General features: G+C 39.3%; 1 non-coding gene across 1 annotated transcript; it reads right to left on the reverse strand.

Annotated features, from left to right (window-relative positions):
• Nucleotides 1-14996: 14996 nt before the first annotated feature.
• On the reverse strand, nucleotides 14997-15104 carry LOC148564833 (small nucleolar RNA R71). Its single transcript, XR_015884198.1, has one exon. It is a non-coding gene; the product is annotated as a small nucleolar RNA R71 (small nucleolar RNA).
• Nucleotides 15105-16333: the final 1229 nt, after the last annotated feature.

The raw sequence follows: 16333 nt of genomic DNA on the forward strand, positions 1-16333 counted from the left end.
TAGAGCTCCGTACCTTAGTCTATGAGGTGTAGAAACTCCACCGTAGAAAATACATAAGAGAAAATAGTCTAGGCATGGCCGTGTGGCCAGCCTCCAAGTCCAAGGATGATAATATCATAATCCCCTAATACAATAGTAGAAAGTGCTATTTATACTAAACTAGTTACTAGGGATTACAGAAAAAGAATAACTAAGTACAGATAGTGCAAAAATCCACTTCCGGGGCCCACATAGTGTGTGCTTGGGCTGAGGATTGAAGCTTTCACGTGCATAGGCCATTCTTGGAGTTAAACGCCAGCTTGGGCGCCAGTTTGGGCGTTTTACTCCAGTTATGGTGCCAATTTGGGCGTTTTACTCCAGAAATGGGTCAATGGTGGGCGTTTGAACGCCAGTTTGGGCCATCAAATCTCGGGCAAAGTATGGATTATTATATATTGATGGAAAGCTCAAGATGTCTACTTTCTAACGCAATTGGGAGTGCACCAATTGGACTTCTGTAGCTCCAGAAAATCCATTTCGAGTGCAGGAGGGTCAGAATCCAACAGCATCTGCAGTCCCTTTTCAGCCTCTGAATCAGATTTTTGCTCAGGTCCCTCAATTTCAGCCAGAAAATACCTGAAATTATAGAAAAATACACAAACTCATAGTAATGTCTAGAAATGCAATTTTTGCATAAAAACTAATAAAAATATAATAAAAAGTAACTAAAACGTACTAAAAACTATGTAAAAATAATGCCAAAAAGGGTATAAATGATCCGCTCATCACTCAGAAACCAAGAAGGAAGAAGCGGCACCTGATACAGTTCCACCAAAGCAAGTCTTGAAGCCCTATGTACCAAAAATATCCTACCCACAAAGGCTGAGAAAAGATGGAAAGGACTGCTAGTTTTCTAGGTTCTCGGAGATCTTTAAGAAGCTTCAAATTAACATACCTTTTGTAGAGGAATTAGAGCAAATGCCACTCTATGCCAAGTTTCTAAAGGAGCTCATGACAAGGAAAAGAAACTGGGGAGAAAAGGAAACTGTGGTACTCACAGAGGAATGTAGTGCCATCATATAAAAGAATTGAGAAGGCATTATGTGATTTGGGAGCTAGCATCAATCTTATGTCCTTGGCCATGATGAAAATAATGAGAATTGAAGATGCCAAACCAACAAGAATGGCACTTCAATTAGCTGATAGAACGTTCAAGTTTCCTCATGGGGTGGTGGAGGACTTGTTGGTAAAATAGAGAGAATTCATATACACAGCAGACTTTGTTGTGCTTGATATGGAGGAAGAGTCCAATGCATAAATCATACTAGGAAGACCATTCTTAGCTACAGATGTGGCCATAATTGATGTGCAAAATGGAGAGTTGGTCCTAAGGCTACATGAACAGAAGATGGTATTCAATGTTTTCAAAGCAATGAGCTACCCAAAGGAGTCTATTGGTGAATGCATGATGGTGGCCACAACGGAGAAGCTAGTTCAAGGAGTCCTAGAAGAGGAACAATGTGAAGAAGTAATGGAGCAAGATCAACAAGCATCAGGTGGTGAACTACCACAAGAAATCATAGAAGGCTCAATCATGCTGGACAAGACAAGCAAGAAGGAAATGAAAGCACCAAAGTTGGAGTTGAAGACCCTGCCTCCAAGCTTAAAGTATGCCTACTTGGGTGACAACAACACATACCCAATCATCATTAATTCAAGCTTGAGTGAGGAGCAAGAAAAGGATCTCATCAATGTACTGAGACAACACAAGGATGCCATAGGATGTACACTTTCAGATTTAAAGGGGATTAGCCCTTCAATGTGCATGCATAAAATCCTTCTTGAGGAAGGTGCCAAGCCCTCAAGACAGCCACAGAGAAGATTAAATCCAATAATGAATGAAGTGGTTCAAAAAGAAGTGCTGAAGTTATAGCAAGCAGGGGTGATCTACCCAATCTCAAACAGCCCTTGGGTAAGCCCAATGCAAGTAGTCCCCAAGAAAGGAAAAATCACTGTTGTGTCAAATGAAAGAAATGAATTGATACCAACAAGAACAGTGACTGGATGGCGCATGTGCATAGATTATAGGAAGCTCAATGAAGCCACAAGGAAGGATCATTTTCCTCTGCCCTTCATGGATCAAATGTTGGAGAGGCTAGTTGGACATGAATATTACTGTTTCTTGGATGGATACTCAGGCAACAATCAGATTGTAGTGGACCCTAAAGACTAAGAGAAGACTTCCTTTACTTGTCCTTATGGTGTCTTTCCATATAGGAGAATGCCCTTTGGATTGTGCAATGCACCTGCCACATTCCAAAGGTGCATGCTATCTATATTCTCAGACATGATTGAAAGGTTTATTGAAGTGTTTATGGATGATTTTTCTGTGTTTGGTGATTCATTTTTCAAGTGCTTACACCATCTTGCCTTGGTGCTAAAGAGATGCCAAAAGACCAACCTAGTTTGTACTAGGAAAAGTGTCATTTTATGGACATCAAAGGGGTAGTCCTTGGCCACAAAATCTCTTAGAAAGGCATAGAGGTGGACAAGGCCAATGTGGAAGTGATTGAGAAATTACCCCCACCTTGCAATGTCAAAGTAATTAGAGATTTTTCAAAGATTGCCAAACCTTTAAGTAACTTGCTTCTCTCTAATGTACCTTTGATCTTTGATAAAGAAAGTATGGAAGCCTTGGATGAGTTAATAAGTAGGCTCTCCTTTGCACCTATTATAGCACCACCTAGCTGGGATCTACCTTTTGAACTGATGTGTGATGTATCAGATTTTGCTATTGGTGCTGTTCTAGGACAAAGGAGAGACAAGCTAGTACATGTCATCTATTACGCTAGCAAGGTTCTTAATGAGACTCAAAGAAACTACACCACCACAGAGAAGGAAATCCTTGCCATAGTTTTTGCAATTGATAAGTTTAGATCGTATCTCATTGGTTCTAAAGTCATTGTGTTTACTGACCATGCAGCCCTTATGTACTTGTTAACCAAGCAAGAATCTAAGCCTAGACTGATAAGATGGGTCTTGCTACTTCAAGAGTTTAAAATTGAGATTAAGGATAAAAGTGGAGCAGGGAACAAAGTGGCTGACCACTTATTAAGGATCCCAAATGAGGAAGATGAAGCACATAACCTTACAGTAAATGAGAGCTTTCCGGATGAGCAGTTGATGATGATCCAAGAAGCTCCCTGGTTTGCAGATATAGCCAATTTCAAGGCCATTGGAAAATTTCCGATTAAGAATTTATAAATAGAACAATGTTGCAAGTACAGTGCTTACCCGACGAAAATTTCGCTTATCAATTTAAAAGGGTTGTCACAAATTTAGAATAAAAATACCGGGAGTAGAAATCCCAGGTCGTCTCCCAACTAGTTGACAAAAGAGTGCTATTTTATTAGTCAAGAATTTTCTGAGAAATTTTAAGAGTTGGAGGACAGAAAAATAAATGATTGTAAACTAAAGCAATGCAAATTACCGAGAGAATTTATATAATCAAAATAAAAGCCTTGACCGGGGGAAGATTAATTGGAAGTTCTATCCTTATTGAATTTCTCCCAAGTGTAATAGCAAGAGGTTATTGTTTTCACTTAGTTAACCCTTACCGAATAAAGAAAAGTCAAGTGATTGAGCTAACTCTTACTCACAAGTCCTAATCCTCTCCTATGGAAGGATTAGCGTTAGTCAATAGAGAGTTAGCCAACAACTTCCAATTGAAATTGACACTTGAGTATTCCAACTCAAGGGTCAACCCCCGAGTCAAGTTGGGAGTCTACTCCATTGACATGGATACTACTTTCGCAGATATATAAAGGGAATAAGAGGAAGACATGATAACTAAAATAGAATAATAACGGAAAAGTAATTAAAGGTAAAAGTAGTTCTTTGCATTAATAAATTCCAAAATCATAAACATCCTTATCTGAACAGGGTTAATAGGTAATCAAAAGAGTAAAGGAAGAAGAAAACAAACTAGAATAATGGCAACTTCAATGGAGGTAGTGACTCTTCTCAATATCCAACTCAAAGCATCAAGAGCATAAAACTAGAAATCTATGAATATGAAGACCCTAGAGGAAGTAGTGATTTCTCTCTAAGATTAAAAGCTAAAAACTAAAAACTATGTGAATGAGAATGTGTGTTGAGTCTCAGCTTGTCCCCTGGCTCTAGTCTGTGTTTCTGGGCCGAAAACTGGGTCCAAACTCAGTCCAAAATCGCCCCGAGCATTTTCTGTGATTTCTGCAGGCTGCGCACGTCATGCGTACGCGTTAGTCATGCGTGCGCGTCACTGGTCATCTTCGCGTGTCACGCGTACGCGTCAAGTACGCGCACGCGTCACTGTGTAAACTCCAATTCACGCGCATGCGTGAGCCAGGCGTGCGCGTCACTTCTCGCTGGTTATCTCCTTTATTTCTTGTGCTCCTTCCATTTTTGCATGTTTTCTTTCCATCCTCTAAGCCATTCCTGCCCCATAAAGGTTAAAAACACTTAAATAGCACAAGATAAACCATAAAATAATGGTTTATCAATCTTCCCACACTTAAACATTAATATGTCCTCATGCTAAGCTCAACGAGACAAAAGGAATGAATGGGGAAAAGTAAGACTCATGAGATGCAACCTATGTATGTAACTATATGCTAAGATGTTTCTTTCTTACTTGGTCAAAAGTAAATAAGTTCTTCAAGACAAACATAAATCAGATTCCACTAATTCAAATCACACAATAAAAGGCAAGTAAACTTGTGAGAAGATAGCTCATGAAAGAAGGGAACATAGAATCAAGCATTGAACCCTCACTGGTAGTGTATATGCACTCTAATCGCTTAGGTGTCTAGGGTTAATTCACTATACTCTTCTCTAGTCATGCTTTCATCTAACCAATCGACAAATATTTAGTATACCAATGCAAACATCATGAGGTCTTTTCAAGGTTGTAATGGGGATAAGGTAGGTGTGAGGATATATGTATGGCCAAGTGAGCTATATTATGAATCTTTGGCTAACCTAATTTCTCACCTAACGCACACCAAAAATTCCCACTTTTGCATCACATACTCATATACTAAATTTTCTTTAATTTCACCACATATGTATTGATCTTTTATTAAACTTAACATTGGGGTGATTTTATCCCCTATTCATTTATTTATTCAAATTTTTTTTTTGAACATGAAAGCAAATATAACATATCAATGCAAATGGTTTTTCTTGTCTTATATAAGTAGGCACCCAAATTCCCAATATTCAAATAAAGTAGAAACACAACACCTTCCCATTAACCCAGGTTTCCACATTTTCCCACACTTAATTGATACACAATCTCTATCTTAAGCTAACCAAAGATTTAAATCAGGTAATTAATTATTTTTCCACTTAAAGCAAGTGATGTGGTAATATAAAGAACAAATGGGGATTAAAAAGGCTCAAAGTGGCAAACAAAGGTAAATAGAAGGGTAGGCTATTTGGGATGAGTGAGCTAATAACAAATGATGGCCTCAATCATATGTATGCATGCAAATATACTAAATAATGGACATATAGAATGGAACAAAATATAGATTACAATCATAGAGAAGGAAACACACAAGAATAAAATATTAAGGTTAAATAATGTAACCATGTAATTAAGCTCAAATCTCACAGGTTGTGTGTTCTTAGCTATCAACCATGTTCCAATTTACAATCCTCAGACAAGTTTAGCACAAATTTCAATTTAAATTAGTGAAATACTATAAAAAGGATCTTGAAAAGAAACTCAGTACTTTAACCAAGAAAAACATACATGCAAATAATTATTATCATGCAATCTATCCTATCTAACAAAAGAAAGAGTCAAATGTTGGTGTTAAAAGAGAGAAACTACCTCCGAAATTCACGGACTGACCTCTCCACACTTAAGGGTTGGCACGGTCCTCCGTGCCATCAGTAAGGAGCAAAAGAGGGCTGGAAGCATCACCACCACTGTCTGGTTTGCCCTGGCTTCCTGTGCTACTGGATGAAGGGGAGTCCGGGGTGTCCTTCTGTTCTGGAGGTGGGTGAGTACCAACTATGAGGTCCGTCAGGTAGTTGTATCGGCACTTGTTACGGCGCTCCATTTGCTCCATCCGCCGGTCTTGCCGGTCGAACCTCTCAAGGATCTGAAGGAACATATGATGGATGGATGGTGCTTGTGGTGTGGATAATGAGAGAGGAGGAGAAGGAGGAGTATTCAAAGATGGGATTGCAGGCCAGCTCGCAGAAGGGACTGGTGGCCGGATGCACTTCCCATGCGGGACATACTGGTCGGCTCTAGGGATCATCACCTTCGTATCTCCCACCCGATAGGACACAACAGCTACAGAGACTAAATCTGAAACCAAGTCGGGGAAAAATAGGTTACCCATAATCTGTACATGTCCCATTGCTTGCCGGATGTGTCGGGGCAGGTTGAGGGGTTGCTCTGTCAGGATGCAACAGATGAGAACAGCCATGTCTGCTGTGAAGGTGGACTCGTGAGTGCTCGAAAAGATATAGTGGGACATAATTTGTGTCCACACGCGAGCCTCCAAGGTAAGTGACTGGGCTGAGATGCTCTTGGGTTTTGATCGATGCGGCCCATAGATCTAGGTACTGCTGGGTTGGGCTATAACTCCCAGGACGCTATTCCAGTCGAACTGATACATCTGGTGCTTAAAAGAGACTTCTTGATATGCATCCAATCCCTCTGGACTAGGCGGTAGATCCAGTGCTCGCATGCCACTCTCGGAGACAGGGACTTGGTGCTGACGAACATAGACAGTCTGCAGGGTAGGCGAGTAAAATTTGGAGTAGAATTCAACTACCCATGATAAGTTGGCCTCTCGCGGCTGCCTCCTAAAAAATCTCCACTGTCTCCTCTCTATGCGGGGCTCTACAAAATCAACAAAGTGTGTTGGAACAATGAGTAGATGCTTATTATTATAGTTCCTCTCAGCTAGGATGGGGAACATCTATTTGCAGTAGTGGTTAGTGAACTGTGTGGAGTCTCGTGCGAAAAAGGCTTTTTCTGCTTCATCAACCTTAATGATCCTCTTTACCCGCTTTGTTGGTGGCTTGACACTGGTAGATAGTAACGCTTTAGTTGGTGTTCGCTTGGTTCCTCTCCTTGCGGGTGTCTTATCAGTGGCCTTCTCGTTTCCTTTCTTGGTACCCATGCCTAACGAAGAAAGAAAAAGGATGAAATTGAAATATATATAACTAAAACCGGAAGGGAGAAAATTCCAAGTGATAATGAATGCCAAAGGGAAGATAATAGCTTAAATACATGGTAGCTACAACATGTAGGTAAGACATCACTTAAGAGTAGATAGGCAATTCATACTAATCAGATGCAAGAGAGTAAAAGCATGCAAGTAATAGGCATGAGAAGCATAACTCAAGCATCAATAATTAAACGTACCAAATAAAAGAGCACGTAGATGATGACAATTGTGAATGATAATCCCAATACATGCGGAGTACAAGTGTTGTGAAAAAGGGGAATTAAAGTATAAGAGTAAAACAAAATAGATTTCAAAAATGCCATAATAGCCTTTTCACAAACACTTGGTGTGCAAGTGAAAATAGGAATGAAAATAATATAATCCAAATGTATATGAGAGCCAAAATTAAATGTCAATTGTCAAATCACTCCTCATAATAATCACAAGCTCAAGAATAATAACGTAATACCCAAATAAACTCCAATACTAAGATAAGAATGCATGAAAAAGAAATAAAAAGAAACCTTGGATAATTAAGCTAAAAGAAAAATTGAGAAGAAAGAAAAATAGTTAAATACAATAAAGAAAGAAAAAAAACTGATGGGGAAGATGAAGAAGGGAAGAAGAACGGAGTGGATAATAAGAAAGAATAAGGAAGAAAGGAGGAAGAAGAGAGAAGAAATAAGAAGGATTGGAAAAGAATTAGGATTGGGGGAGGGGAGAATTGAATTCAGGCGGTGAATGGGTTCAATTGGGCGTCGCATGTGACGCATACGTGTACAGCACACGTACGCGTGGGTCGCACTAATTCCAAGCAACGCGTAAGCGTCAGGGACGCGTACGCATGATATGGGTTGTGCGAATGGCGCGAAAGCAGCCCCGTGCACGCACAACTCTCTGTTTGATATGCATGAGAGCCAAAAATGCACATGACACATGCGCGTCAGGGACGCGCACGCGTGGATGGCCATTATGGGAAAACGACGCGCACGCATCAGAGACGCGTACGCGTGAGGGGGCTTGTGCTCCCAGCACAGTTCCAGCCCCACACCAACATAACTCTCTGGCCAAACACCCATTGACGCCAATTTACTTATCCACGCATGCGCGTGCTTGACGCGTACGCGTGTAATGCCAAGTTTGCAAATGACACGCACGCGTCATGGACGCGTACGCGTGATCTTGGTTTTGCGTAACTCACATTTCCTGCACCACTCCCGTGCAACTCTCTGTTCAATTCTTCTTATTCTCGTAAGCACATATAACGCGTACACATGGTGTACGCCCGCGCGTCATGTGCTTTTTTTAATGCAGAATGCAAAATGCAGAATACAGAGGAATATGCAGAAATTATGAATGACTACTGTGAAAAACAAAAGAAAATAAGACTAAGAATGAAAAGGAACGATCATACCATTGTGGGTTGTCTCCCACCTAGCACTTTGCTTTTACATCCCTAAGTTGGACGGTTCACAAGCTCAGTCTGCTTCTGTTGGTGGATCCTCCAAGAGGAAAGACCTCTAGCTCTTTATTGTCCTTCATCTTCTCACCATGATACAGCTTTAAGCGATGTCCATTGACCTTGATGAATTTGGAACTTGAAGGATGACTCCGGTGGAAGACTCCGTATGGCTCTACCTTCTCTAATCTATAGGGGCCTTCCCACCTTGATCTCAGCTTGCCTGGCATGAGCCTCAGCCTTCAGTTGTAAAAGAGAACTAGCTCCCCAGGTCTGAAATGTCTTCTCTTGATATGCTTGTCATGCACAGCCTTCACCTTCTCTTTATATAGTCTGGAGTTGTCATATGCTTCGAGTCGAAGGGTCTCCAGTTCTGCCAGTTGCAGCTTCCTTTCAGCACCAACCTTCTCAAATCCCATGTTGCATTCCCTTACTACCAAGAAAGCCTTGTGTTCCACCTCCACTAGGAGGTGACAAGCCTTTCCATATACTAGGTGGAAGGGACTCATTCTGATGGGTGTCTTGTATGTTGTCCGATAAGCCCAGAGCGCATCAACAAGTCTGGTGCTCCAGTCCTTTCTATGAGGCTTGACTATCTTCTCCAATATTCGCTTTATCTCTCTGTTAAATATCTCAGCTTGACCATTGGTCTGGTGATGCACGGAAACTTGTCTCTCAACAATTTTTCTTCGGCAAGTATACCGAATTGTCGTCAAGTAAAAACTCACAATAGAGTGAGGTCGAATCCTACAGGGATTGATTGGTCAAGCAACTTTAATTAGAGGAATGTTCTAGTTGAACTAAGCAGAATTGGATTTGAGATTTGCAGAAAATTAAATGGAAGAAAAGTAAATAGCAGAAAATTTAAATGCTGGAAATAAAGAGCTGAATGTAAATGGCGGAAAGTAAATTGCAAAATCTTAAAAGAGAATGGGTAAGATGCTCATAAAAGTAGATTGCAGAATTTAAAGAGAATGGGTAAGATCAGAAATGGGAAATTCATTCGGCTTAGGAGATGTTGCATTCTCCGGATCAAGTTCATTTTCATCTCTTCCTCAATCAATGCATTCATTGATCTCCTTGGCAATCTTAAGTGATCGAATTCTAATTTCTTGGTAATTCAATCTCTCAAATCTTGATCAATAGCCAATTCCTTGGTCAATTCCTTATTAGAAGAGATGAAGTATGGTTACTGATTATACCACATGTATTTCCAAATCAAAGTGTTGGTAGGATTATATGTCACTATATCCATCCAAACCCCAATTTGGTCCAACATGAGAAAGTATTTCTAGCATGATCTCTTCATTCCTCTTCCAAAGTTCCGAAGAGATCCAAGTATGAATAGCTTCTTTTCCAAGATAACTACCCAATTGAATGAAGATTGAAAGCTTTCTAGTAAAATCAAGAGAAAAGAGAGAAGAAGAATAATGAAAACTAATATTGATCCATCAAATTACAACAGAGCTCCCTAACCCAATGAAAGGGGTTTAGTTGTTCATAGCTCTGGAAATAGAAAGCAAATTTGGAAAATACATTATGAAAAGTAAACTAGAAGTGTAGAGAAAGTAAATTATACCGAGAGTAGTTCTCAAATTTCCAACACCCTTTCTAATTCAAAACTACCCCTATATATACTACTCTTCTGATCTTCTAGTTGGTTCTTCAAATCTTGGATATGGGCCTTTGGATCTTAAGTTTGAAGCAGTTATCCTCTTCAGTGGGCTTAGCTATACTTGCAGAGAGAAAGTATGAAGTAGGCAGGGACTTTTAGCTTAGGACGTTAGTGGCGTTAACGTTAAGTGAAAGTGTGGGTTCGAGAACGTTAGTGGCAATCACCTTTTTCACTAACGTTCCAATCCCAAGGATGATCCATGTTAACTTCAACGTTAGTGGCATCAGCGTGACCACTAATGTTGCCTCTTGGTCCTTTGCACACGTTATTGGGACTTACTTTTTCCAATAACGTTGAGAATCCTCCTTTCTCCCTACGTTAGAGTTCACGTTAGTGTGGCTAACGTGACCCTTAACGTAGTCTTGCCACATCTTCGAGAAAGTTAGTGACACTTACCTTTGTCACTAACGTTTCAAAACGCCCCTACTTCCCATGTTAGAGTTCACGTTAACTAGGTTAACGTGGCTTCTAATGTGGTGGTGATAGCCATCTCAAACGTTAGTGACAAAGGTGAGTGTCACTAACGTTGGCTCATCATTCTTCAATCCACGTTAGCTTCCACGTTAACTAAGTTAAAGTGGGAGTTAATGTTGCTCATAGTGGCTCATTCCAACGTTAGTGACAAAGGTGAGTGTCACTAACGTTGGTGATTCTTGCTTCCTCCACGTTAGCTTCCACGCTAACTGATGAGCGGATAATTTATACGCTTTTTGACATTGTTTTTAGTATGTTTTTAGTAGGATCTAGTTACTTTCAGGGATGTTTTTAATAGATTTTGTGTTAAATTCACATTTCTGGACTTTACTATGAGTTTGTGTGTTTTTCTGTGATTTCAGGTATTTTCTGGCTGAAATTGAGGGACTTGAGCAAAAATCAGATTCAGAGGTTGAAGAAGGACTGCTGATGCTGTTGGATTCTGACCTCCCTGCACTCAAAGTGGATTTTCTGGAGCTACAGAACTCGAAATGGCGCGCTTCCAATTGCGTTGGAAAGTAGACATCCAGGGCTTTCCAGAAATATATAATAGTCCATACTTTGGCCAAGAATAGACGACGTAAACTGGCGTTCAACGCCAGCTCTCTGCCCAAATCTGGCGTCCAGCGCCAGAAAAGGATCCAAAACCAGAGTTGAACGCCCAAACTGGCACAAAAACTGGCGTTCAACTCCACAAATGGCCTCTGCACGTGCTACACTTAAGCTCAGCCCAAACACACACCAAGTGGGCCCCGGAAGTGGATTTATACATCAATTACTTACTCATGTAAACCCTAGTAGCTAGTTTTATTATAAATAGGACTTTTTACTATTGTATTAGACATCTTTGGACGCCTGGTTCTTAGATCAGAGGGGCTGGCCATCTCGGCCATGCCTGGATCTTCACTTATGTATTTTCAAACGGTAGAGTTTTTACACTCCATAGATTAAGGTGTGGAGCTCTGTTGTTCCTCAAAGATTAATGCAAAGTACTTCTGTTTTCTATTCAATTCATCTTATTTCGCTTCTAAGATATCCATTCGCACCCAAGAACGCGATGAAGGTGATGATTATGTGTGACGCTCATCATCCTTCTCCCTTATGAACGCGTGCCCGACAAACACTTCTGTTCTACATGAATTAAGCTAGAATGAATATCTCTTAGATCTCCTAACCAGAATCTTCGTGGCGTAAGCTAGAATGATGGCGGCATTCAAGAGAATCCGGAAAGTCTAAACCTTGTCTGTGGTATTCCGAGTAGGATTCAATGATTGAATGACTGTGACGAGCTTCAAACTCGCGATTGTTGGGCGTTAGTGACAGACGCAAAAGGAGGGTGAATCCTATTTCAGCATGATCGAGAACCGACAGATGAATAGCCGTGCCGTGACAGGGTGCGTGAGCATATTATTCACTGAGAGGAGGGGATGTAGCCACTGACAACGGTGATGCCCTTGCATAAAGCCAGCCATGGAAAGGAGTAAGACTGATTGGATGAAGATAGCAGGAAAGCAGAGGTTCAGAGGAACGAAAGTATCTCCATTCGCTTATCTGAAATTCCTACCAATGATTTACATAAGTACCTCTATCCCTATCTTATTAATTATTATTCGAAAACACCATTATCCATTTATATCTGCCTGACTGAGATTTACAAGGTGACCATAGCTTGCTTCATACCAACAATCTCCGTGGGATTCGACCCTTACTCACGTAAGGTATTACTTGGACGACCCAGTGCACTTGCTGGTTAGTGGTACGAGTTGTGAAAAGTGTGATTCACAATTTGTGCACCAAGTTTTTGGCGCCGTTTCCGGGAATTGTTTGAGTTTTCGGCAAGCTTTTGGTCCGGTAACATCAGTGCCAAGTTTGATCCGGCAACAGCACCAAGTTTTTGGCGCCGTTGCCAGGGATTGTTTGAGTTTGGACAACTGACGGTTCATCTTGTTGCTCAGATTAGGTAATTTTCTTTTTGTTTTCTTTTCAAAAATTTTTCAAAAATATTTCAAAATTTTCTCACTTGTTTTCGAAAAAAAAAATGTTTTCAAAAATATTATTTTTCTTCAGAATTTTTAAGAATGAATTCTAGTGTTTCATGAAGCATGTTGAAGCCTATCTGGCTGTAAAGCCATACCCAAACTACTTTGGGATTGGCATCCAACTAATCACTCCAGTCCATGTAATTATATGCTAAAGCTTGGCTGGCTATTAAGCCATGCCTGACCCTTTGATTGGAGCTTTAAGACTAACATGGCAGGATTCCTGGAATTCATATTAAAAATTTTGAAATCCTTATTTTTATTTTTCACAATAATTTTCGAAAAAAAAAATAAATAAAAATACAAAAAATTTAGAAAATCATAAAAATCAAAAATATTTTCTGTTTCTTGTTTGAGTCTTGAGTCATTTCATAAGTTTGGTGTCACTTGCATATGCATCTTGCATTTTTTCGAAAATATCATGCATTCATAGTGTTCTTCATGATCTTCAAGTTGTTCTTGGTAAGTCTTCTTGTTTGATCTTGATGAATTTTTGTTTTGTGTCTTTTCATGTTTATCATATGCATTCTTGAATTCTTAGTGTCTAAGCATTAAAGAATTCTAAGTTTGGTGTCTTGCATGTTTTCTTTGCATTAAAAATTTTTTCAAAAATATGTTCTTGATGTTCATCATGACATTCAAAGTGTTCTTGGTGTTCATCTTGACATTCATAGCATTCTTGCATGCATTCATTGTTTTGATCTAAAAATTTCATGCATTGCATATTTTTCATGTTTTCATAAAAATTCAGAAAATCTTCAAAAATTTTTATGAAATCAAGTTGTTTCTCATGAGTCAAATCAAATTTTCAATTTGAAAATCTTATCTTTTTCAAAATCTTTTTCAAAAATCAAATCTTTTTCAAATTTCTTAGTTATTTTCGAAAATTCTAAAAATATTTTTCAAAAATCTTTTTCTTATTTTTAAATCAAATTTTCGAAAATAACATAATCAATTAATGTTTTGATTCAAAAATTTGAAGTTTGTTACTTGCTTGTTAAGAAAGATTCAAACTTTGAGTTCTAGAATCATATCTTGTGATTTCTTATGAATCAAGTCATTAATTGTGATTTTAAAAATCAAATCTTTTTCAAAACTAATTTCTATCATATCTTTTCAAAATATCTTTTCTAACTTCCTAACCTCTTATCTTTTAAAAATTTGTTTCAACTAACTAACTAACTTTTTGTTTGTTTCTTAACTTTTTCAAAACTACCTAACTAACTCTCTCTCTCTAATTTTCGAAAATATCTTCCCTCTTTTTCAAAAATTTCTTTTTAATTAACTAATTAATTTTATTTTTTATTTTTGATTTCAAAAATTTTTGAAAATTACTAACATTTTTCAAAAACCATTTTCGAAAATCACTAACTCTTTTTCAAAAATATTTTCGAAAATTCTCTCTCTCCCATCTTATTCTATTTATTCATTCATATCCTAACATCTCATCTCACATCTCTAGCCTCCTCACAGTTGTGTTTCTTCCATTATATTACATTCTTTATCTCCCCCTTTTCTTCCACTTACAAAGGGATCCCTATACTGTGGTATAAAGGATCTCCGTTATTATTATTATTTTTCTGTGCCTTCTTCTTTGTCATATGAGCAGGAGCAAGGATAAGAACATTCTTGTGGAAGCAGATCCAGAACCTGAAAGGACTCTGAAGAGAAAATTAAGAGAAGCTAAAATACAACGATCTAGAGATAACCTTTCAGAAATTTTCGAACAGGAAAAGGAGATGGCAGCCGAAAATAATAATAATGTAAGGAAGATGCTTGGTGACTTTACTGCACCTAATTCCAATTTACATGGAAGAAGCATCTCCATTCCTACCATTGGAGCAAACAACTTTGAGCTGAAACCTCAATTAGTTTCTCTGATGCAGCAGAACTGCAAGTTTCATGGACTTCCATCTGAAGATCCTTTTCAGTTCTTAACTGAATTCTTGCAGATATGTGATACTGTTAAGACTAATGGAGTAGATCCTGAAGTCTACAGGCTCATGCTTTTCCCTTTTGCTGTAAGAGACAGAGCTAGATTATGGTTGGACTCTCAACCAAAAGACAGCCTGAACTCTTGGGATAAGCTGGTCACGGCTTTCTTAGCCAAGTACTTTCCTCCTCAAAAGCTGAGCAAGCTTAGAGCTGATGTTCAAACCTTCAGACAGAAAGAAGGTGAATCCCTCTATGAAGCTTGGGAAAGATACAAACAGTTGACCAAAAAGTGTCCTTCTGACATGCTTTCAGAATGGACCATCCTGGATATATTCTATGATGGTTTATCTGAGCTATCAAAGATGTCACTGGACACTTCTGCAGGTGGATCCATTCACCTAAAGAAAACGCCTGCAGAAGCTCAAGAACTCATTGACATGGTTGCTAATAACCAGTTCATGTACACTTCTGAAAGGAATCCTGTGAGCAATGGGACGCCTATGAAGAAGGGAGTTCTTGAAGTTGATACTCTGAATGCCATATTGGCTCAGAATAAAATATTGACTCAGCAAGTCAATATGATTTCTCAGAGTCTGAATGGAATGCAAGCTGCATCCAACAGTACTCAAGAAGCTTATGATCTTGAGAACCCTGCAATAGCAGAGGTAAATTACTTAGGTGAACCTTATGGAAACACCTATAACTCAACATGGAGAAATCATCCAAATTTCTCATGGAAGGATCAAAAGCCCCAACAAGGCTTTAATAATGGTGGAAGAAATAGGTTTAGCAATAGCAAGCCTTTTCCATCATCAACTCAGCAACAGACAGAGAACTCTGAACAAAATGCTTCTAATTTAGCAAATCTAGTCTCTGATCTATCTAAGGCCACTGTAAGTTTCATGAATGAAACAAGGTCTTCCATTAGAAATCTGGAAGCACAAGTGGGCCAGCTGAGTAAAAGGATCACTGAAATCCCCCCTAGTACTCTCCCAAGCAATACAGAAGAGAACCCAAAAGGAGAGTGCAAGGCCATTGACATAAGCGCCATGGCCGAACCTGTGAGGAGAGGAGAGGACGTGAATCCCAAGGAGGAAGACCTCCTGGGACGTCCAGTGATCAATAAGGAGCTTCCCTCTGAGGAACCAAAGGACTCTGGGGCTCATCTAGAGACCATAGAGATCCCATTGAACCTCCTTATGCCCTTCATGAGCTCTGATGAGTATTCCTCTTCTGAAGAGAATGAGGATGTTACTGAAGAGCAAACTGCCAAGTTTCTTGGTGCAATCATGAAGCTGAATGCCAAATTATTTGGCATTGGTACTTGGGAAGTTGAACCTCCCTTATTCATCAATGAACTAAGTGATCTGGATCAACTGACATTGCCTCAGAAGAGACAAGATCCTGGAAAGTTCATAATACCTTGTACCATAGGCACCATGATCTTTAAGGCTCTGTGTGACCTTGGTTCAGGAATAAACCTCATGCCCCTCTCTGTAATAGAGAAACTGGGAATCTATGGGGTGCAAGCTGCTAA

This window comes from Arachis ipaensis, chromosome B5 (genome assembly GCF_059453495.1).
Source record: "Arachis ipaensis isolate K30076 ecotype BB chromosome B5, ASM5945349v1, whole genome shotgun sequence".
Lineage (NCBI taxonomy): Eukaryota > Viridiplantae > Streptophyta > Magnoliopsida > Fabales > Fabaceae > Arachis > Arachis ipaensis.